Source organism: Lepus europaeus, chromosome 10 (genome assembly GCF_033115175.1).
Source record: "Lepus europaeus isolate LE1 chromosome 10, mLepTim1.pri, whole genome shotgun sequence".
Taxonomy (NCBI): Eukaryota; Metazoa; Chordata; class Mammalia; order Lagomorpha; family Leporidae; genus Lepus; species Lepus europaeus.
Window position 1 is genome coordinate 31,716,320 of NC_084836.1, and position 6,982 is coordinate 31,723,301.

Sequence of the window (6,982 nt, forward strand, 5' to 3'; positions counted from 1 at the left end):
CTAGAACTAGTACAGAGAAGATACAAGAGCTTCAACTAGAATGGAGGCAATGAGAAGAAAAGAAGTTGTGTACGGAGGAAGATTACCAGGAATGATAAGTTGGAAATGGGTCTTAGAAAACTTTGCTATGGAATTTAGGATTGTATGGCAGGGAAGATGAAAGAGAGGAAGGGATCAACACTGTCTGAGGTTTCTATCCAGAAGAACAGTGGTACCATTGATAGAAGCTGGGAGGTCAAGTGGAAGAACTGGTTTGTGGAGGAAGAGGATGGATTTGGTTAGAACATGTTTGCTTTGTGGTGTTGGAGGGACATCCAGATATCCGGTTAGAAGATTACAATGCAGGTCTGAGCGCATGCCAAAGAACTAGGAGCAATCCATGTAGAAGTGATTGCTCAATTGGATAATATTATTGGGGGAAAAGCACAATTAGACAAGAGCCAAGGTTCAAGCCAAGATTAGGAACTGGGTTTTTCAGAGTAAGAAGAACCAACAAAGGATGTCATTCTGATGTTTGAAAATATGACCATAGAAAGGGAAATAAATAAAGAGAAGACAAGTGCCTGATTAGCAGCTGATATCCAAGAGCCTTTAGGATGTGAGTTCTTAAGGGCTCACAACGACTGCCATGTTTCTTTATATGTTCATGGGGTAATTTTCTGCCACATGGATAAGTGACCTAGAATGGCTTCTTGGCATCACTGATGTCAGTTCCTTCCGTCTTTGGTGACTGGGATGTTCCTGGATGTGCACTAGTGATTAAAACTCACACTGCTATTTGAGAATGTTTGAGCAGTATCTCCTGAATATCTACCTTTTGTGGTTGGTTACCTGCAAGGGAATGTCTATATAGGTTTTCCCCACTTCCATTCCCGTCTCTTCCATTTGATCCTAGCAGGAGAACATAATGAAGACAGAGGTCCTGAGTGGGAATGCACAATGAAATAATCCCTAGGGGTTTGGGTCTATGTCAGTCTTTTGGTGAAGAACTGACCAACCAATGCAATCCATGTTTGAGATCTTATGGAGGAAGCAAGTGATTCATAGATTACAAGTATCACGAAAAACAGGAAATGAGGGAGCAAGGCTATAATCAATCTTTGTAAATGGTAGTAAATCCTTCTCTTCCACATGAGAAAGAAATCAGCTGGGAAGAGCTGTGGGGTTTCATCTAAAATCAACATTCTTAAATTTGTAAAATGCTGGTTCATGTTTCTTTTGACTGAAGTTTGCCTCCATGTTTTCATGCCCTTTTCTGAATTTCCTTGATTGTGGGCTTTGTTTTATTTACTGCTCAATTACCAGAGGTCATAGCAAGACCTAGTACATATTAGGTATTCTCTCTCTCTCTCTCTCTCTCTCTCTCTCTCTCTCTCTCTCTATATATATATATATATATATATATATATATATATACACACACACACACATATATATATATTTACTGAGTTCATCTGTCCATGTGGATACTTATCCAGTGACTTATTCACTCATTCTACCATTCATTCAATGAACAAATATTTCTAAAGTATTTTTATTTTATTCTGTGCTAGCTGCAGGGGAGAAGACGATGAATCAGACATTGTCACTTCTCTAATAAAGCTCATAACCCGGTGCCATGACACTGACATAAACAAAGTTACAGTTCCTCCAGATAAGCACAATAGCAGACCTGTGCATGCTTGCCGTGGGCTGGAGTGTGGAGGCTGGAGTGCTGAAGGACAAGGAGAGGTCACAGGAGGCTTGGGAAGAAGGAAACCTCCCTTCCTGTACTTTAGAGACATCCGGAATTGATTATCTTTCTGCTTTCTCTTATCTTAAACCTCTTCCTCTCTTCTGTGTCATTAAAAAAATTTATTTATTTATTTATTTATTTATTTTGGTCTGAAAGACAGAGAGGGAGGGAGGGAGAGAGAAAAGGAAAAAAAGAGATTAATTTCCCACCTGCTGGCTCACTCTCCAAATGCCCACAGCAGCCAGGGCTAGGCTAATCTGAACTCAGGAGCGGGGAGCTCCACCTAGGTCTCCCAAGTGAGTCGCAGGGACCAAAGTACTTGGGCCATCATCTGCTGCTTTCCAGGATGTTCATTAGCAGGAAACCGAATTAGAAGCAGAATAGCTGGGACTCAAACAAGATACTCCAATATGAGATTCAGGTATCCAAATGTTTCTTAACTGCTATGCCAAATGCCTGTATCTTTCTTTCTTTTTTTTTTTTTTTTTAAAAACTTTATTTATTCAAGAGGCAGAGAGAGAGAGAAAGAGAGGGAAAGAGAGCGAGCGAGCGAGCATCAATTGGTTTACTACCCAAATATCTGATTTGGTTGAGGTGGGGCTAGCCTGAAGCCTGAAGCTAGGAACTCAGTCCAGGTTTCCCAAATATGTGGGTGGCAGGGACCCAAGTACTTGAGTCATCATCTGTTTTATGCATTAGTAGGAAGCTGAAATTGGGAGTGGAGCCAAGACTCAAACCCAGGCACTTTGATATGGGGCACCAGCGTTCATCCCAACCAGCATATTAATCTCTGTGCCAGGTGCCTGCCTCCAAGCCTCCATCATTTAGGAAAAACGTATTTTCTCAGACTTGCATGCCTCCAGTTGTCTTCTTCACCTATTATTTTTCTTATCCTTCTCTTTTGTCTTTTATTACAAAGTCCACTGAAATCTGGTTCTTGTCCCCTGGTTACTCTCAATCAAGTTCTGTCATGACATCTTGATTGCTAAATGCCACAGAACTTTCTAGTCTTTTTCATATTTGTCTCCTGGATTAAATTTGCCACTGAGGACACTTCCTTCATGATCACCCTCTTCTCTTGGCATCCAATTTTCCTTCTACTTCCTTGATGGTTCCTTCTCAATGTTTGCAGATTTTCCTTCTACAGCTTATCACTTAAAGGTTGGTAAATGATGGTCCTTTCAGGGATCTCTTATAACTCTATTTTACTCTTCAAAAAACTTGTTAATTGGCTCTAATACTATTTATTTTTTAAAAATTTACTTATTTATTTGAAAGAGTTAGAGAGAGGAGAGGCAGAGAGTGAGAGCGAGAGCGAGTGAGCAAGCGAGAGAGATCTTCCATCCGATGGTTCACTCCCCAATTGGCCTCAATGGCTGGAGCTGCACCGATATGAAGCTAGGAGCCAGCAGCCTCTTCCGGCCCTCCCATGTGGGTGCAGGGGCCCAAGGACTTGGGCCATCTTCTACTGTTTTCCCAGGCCATAGCAGAGAGCTGAATTGGAAGAGGAGCAGCCGGGACTAGAACTGGTGCCCATATGGGATGGGATGCCAGCACTTCAGGCCAGATCGTTAACCTGCTGTGCCACAGCGCCGGCCCCTCTAATACTATATTTTATACTGATGATTCCTACATAATTTTCTCCACCTAAGATCGATCTTCTGAGCATCAGACTTTATTCTTGCATTCAGTTAATCAATTTAATAAACATTGTTAGTGCCCACCGTACTAAATGTGAGTCAGAGATTCAACAGTGAACAAGCCCTTGACTCTGGAATTTGTATTCCAATATATCTACTTATTTTCCCTTCCTCCCTCCCTCCCTTCCTCTGTTATAGGATTAAAAGTGCTAGGAAGCAACAATAAAGCAAGTGACAGAGTATTTGCATGTTAATGGAAGAGCTGATTCTTTATGAAGGTTGGTCATGTACCTCCTCTAATCAGATGACATTTAACTAAGACCAGAATACAGAGATGGAGGCAGTGTGTTAGGAGATATCTAGGGGAAGAACTCAAGTGTGAATGGACACGACCACCATTCCCCATCCACCTCACTTAGGCTGAGAAGGAAATTCCAAATGATGAGACTCTTCCACCCTGGGACCCAGTGTGGATAATTAGAGGAAGAAGTGACTGGTACCATTTCTAAATTTTCCCTTCTTGCTTTTACAATCAACAACTGGGTTTCTTTTCTTGCTTAATGCAGTTGAATCATCCAGGTGGGCTAGGAAGAATGAAAATAGTCTCTGTAAATTACTGGCTATCCCAGAAGCCATTTGGCAACAATTATCTTCCCCCACAAAACCACTCCTCCACCCATGTTCTCCCTGTCAGTGACAGGCAAGGACATTCACCCTGTTGCCCAAGCCAGAAATATGGGTATCACCCTCCCGCCTCCCCAGTATCTTATTCGTCACCACGTCCCTGTAGGTGGCATCTTCTCTCAAACCTGCCCATCTCCCTCATTCTCTGCTGCCTCTGTGTAAAGCCAGCGACTCTCATCTCTGACCTGGACAACTGCCTGGACTGTTACTTTCCTCCCCTCTTGTCAGACCCTCCTCCAATCTATTATCTGCAGGCCAGCAAGGGGAGTTCTCTCTAAAACAGAAGTCTTACCTTCAACTTTTCCATGGCTTTTCTTTATTGCCCGAGGGAAAGACCCTGCCCTCAGCCTTCCACGCATCAGTCTGAGATATTTTGAGTCTCTCCAAGGGACTATGTTCTTTCTGACATGTATGTGTTTGTAGATCATGATACTATTCCCTTTGACTGGAACTTCCCCTCCCTTCCTAACTCCTACACATGCTCTGGGTTTTGGCTTGGATAGCACTTCTTCTATAAAACTTCTGACTTGGGTTAAGTGCCTCTTGTAGCTACTCCAGCCCTTCTCCAGAAATTGTCCTTATCACTGGACTGTGTGAATTTATTCAGTTGTCTGTGTACCCAGCTACAATGTATGCTTTCTGAAGGCAAAGATTGTGCGAGTCCGCTTTATCTTTATACCCTAGTTTCTGGCATAGAGTGGATTCAGTAGTCATTTATTTGATGATTGGATGAGTAAATGAAGTGACACTTGAGCAGAGATAAAGGGTGAACAGGCAGTTACCTACACAAAGGGTTGGTAAAAACATAGTGTTCCAGGTAAAGAGCATAGCTTAGGCAGAACTCATTTACTGTGAGACATTTCACAGTAAATGAGGGACACTAGGTGTGGTTTTGTGTGTCTGGGACTCAATGTATAAATACAAAATTGGCAAGAGGCTTGAGAGGTAGTTTAAGGCACTAGCCAAATCATGGGGAGCATGTGGATCAGGCTGAGAGACTCAAACTTGATTTTGTAGGTAGTGAGGAGCTTACAAGGCAGCTCTATGAAGGTTGAATTTGAGGGCAGCAAGAATGGTCACTAGAAAGAGTGGTTGGATACATTCCTTCCTGGTCCTGCCTTAGAAAAGGATGTATGTTTTCACCCCAACTCCCATTATTGAGATTTTATGGTCACCAGAATTCTAAGATGTCCTCCATGACTGAAGCTCCCTAGGTGTTACTCCACAATTCTGATATGCTGCATGGCAAGAGATTTTTACAGTTGAAATGAAGGTTACTAACTACCTTAAATGAGGGTTGCATTTAGCTCATCACATGGCCTTAAAAGTAGAGATTTCTTTTGGTAGACGTCGGAGAGCAAGTTGAAACATCAGAGGATTGAAGGAGCTTTGTTGTTGACTTTGAAGACAAAGAACTTCACATGAAAAGGGACTGAGAATGGTCTCTCAGAGCTAAGAGAGGCCTTGTTGGTGGCAGCCAGCAAGGAAACAGGATCCACAGTTCTACAACCACAAGGAATAAATTCATCCACTCACCACCTGAGCATGGAGGCGGATTCCTCCTGGGAATGTTGAGAACTCAGGCTCTGCTGCCACCTGGAATTCAGGCTTGCGGTGCTATGAGATGATAACCACGTCATGCCATGCTGCACTTCGTGTAACTGTGAGCTGATCAATGGGTGTGGTCTTAAGAAGCTGTTTGTGGATAGTTGCTATGTAACCATAAAAAAATATACGTTTTGTCAAGGAATCTCAGGCACCTTGTATACTTTTAGTTTTTCATGGAAGGATGCTGGTTATGTTTCTTTTTTGCTTAACACAATTATTTTTAGATTGAATCATAATAAAGGGATAACTAACAGTAGGCTCTACTGAGGGTCAAAGCACATCAAACACTTGGCCATTGGTATCTCATTTAATGTCCACAACTGCCTCATGTGAGGGTCACTTCTGTCTCTATTTTATAGAGGGGAAAACTGAAATTCAGAAAAGCTGAGTAATTTGTCTCAAGTTGGTGATCCAGCTAAGCTGGGACTTGACCACAGGCCGTCTTACTCTGCCACGCAGATGGACTAGCCCGAAGGATTAGTGATCCCATCAGGACTTTTCACAATTACCAGTTTCTCCAAGAAGAGTTTGATGGGCGAGATTGTTAACCTTAGGACTGGACAACAGGAATAACTTCTAGGTCCAAACTGCGTGCCCTTTGTATTTAGGATAGGCTAGGGAATTGGCCTGGCAGGATATCAATTTACCCTCTTTTGTGTTTTACTCTACTCTATGCAAGGAGAACGAAGAAGAAAATGAAAAGTAATTGAAGGGAAATGGTTAGAACTAATAAAAAAAAAGTGGACTTGATGTGGGTTTAAAAGCAGAGGTTTAGTCACAGATGTATCCAATTTGGCAATCCCCTGTTTCATGTCCATTCAAGCATGGGCAGGTGTCCTTTTTCATGTGTTTCAGAAAGCTTGAGGCTGTCTGCTTGTGCCAAGAGAAAAAAAGCAATTAAATATCTTAATATTTCCTGCCTATAAACTGCTCTCTGTTTTATGACTTCAAATGCACTGGATTTAAAAGGAGGTGTGAAAGGCTCCTGAGCCATTAATAAAAGTCTGCAGCTGCTCCCGGAGAGCAGTGCTATGTGGTTTTCAAAGGCAGGTTTTGGGCTGAGCACCTTGGTCCACAGGCTGTTGATTTATGATCATCCCGAAACTGATACAGAAGCATGAGGCAACCACTTAGAGTGTTTCCGGAATATATTTGGGCAGAATAGAGACAATGAGTTCTTTTCCTTGGGGAAAATATAAAAGAATAAAGAGAAGAAATATGAAAGGAGTTGTTCAGAAGTTATGGTGCAATGTGGAATCAACACAAAAAAAGCAAATCTTTTCCCGGAATAAGCCAGAGTTAGTGGTGAATTTCA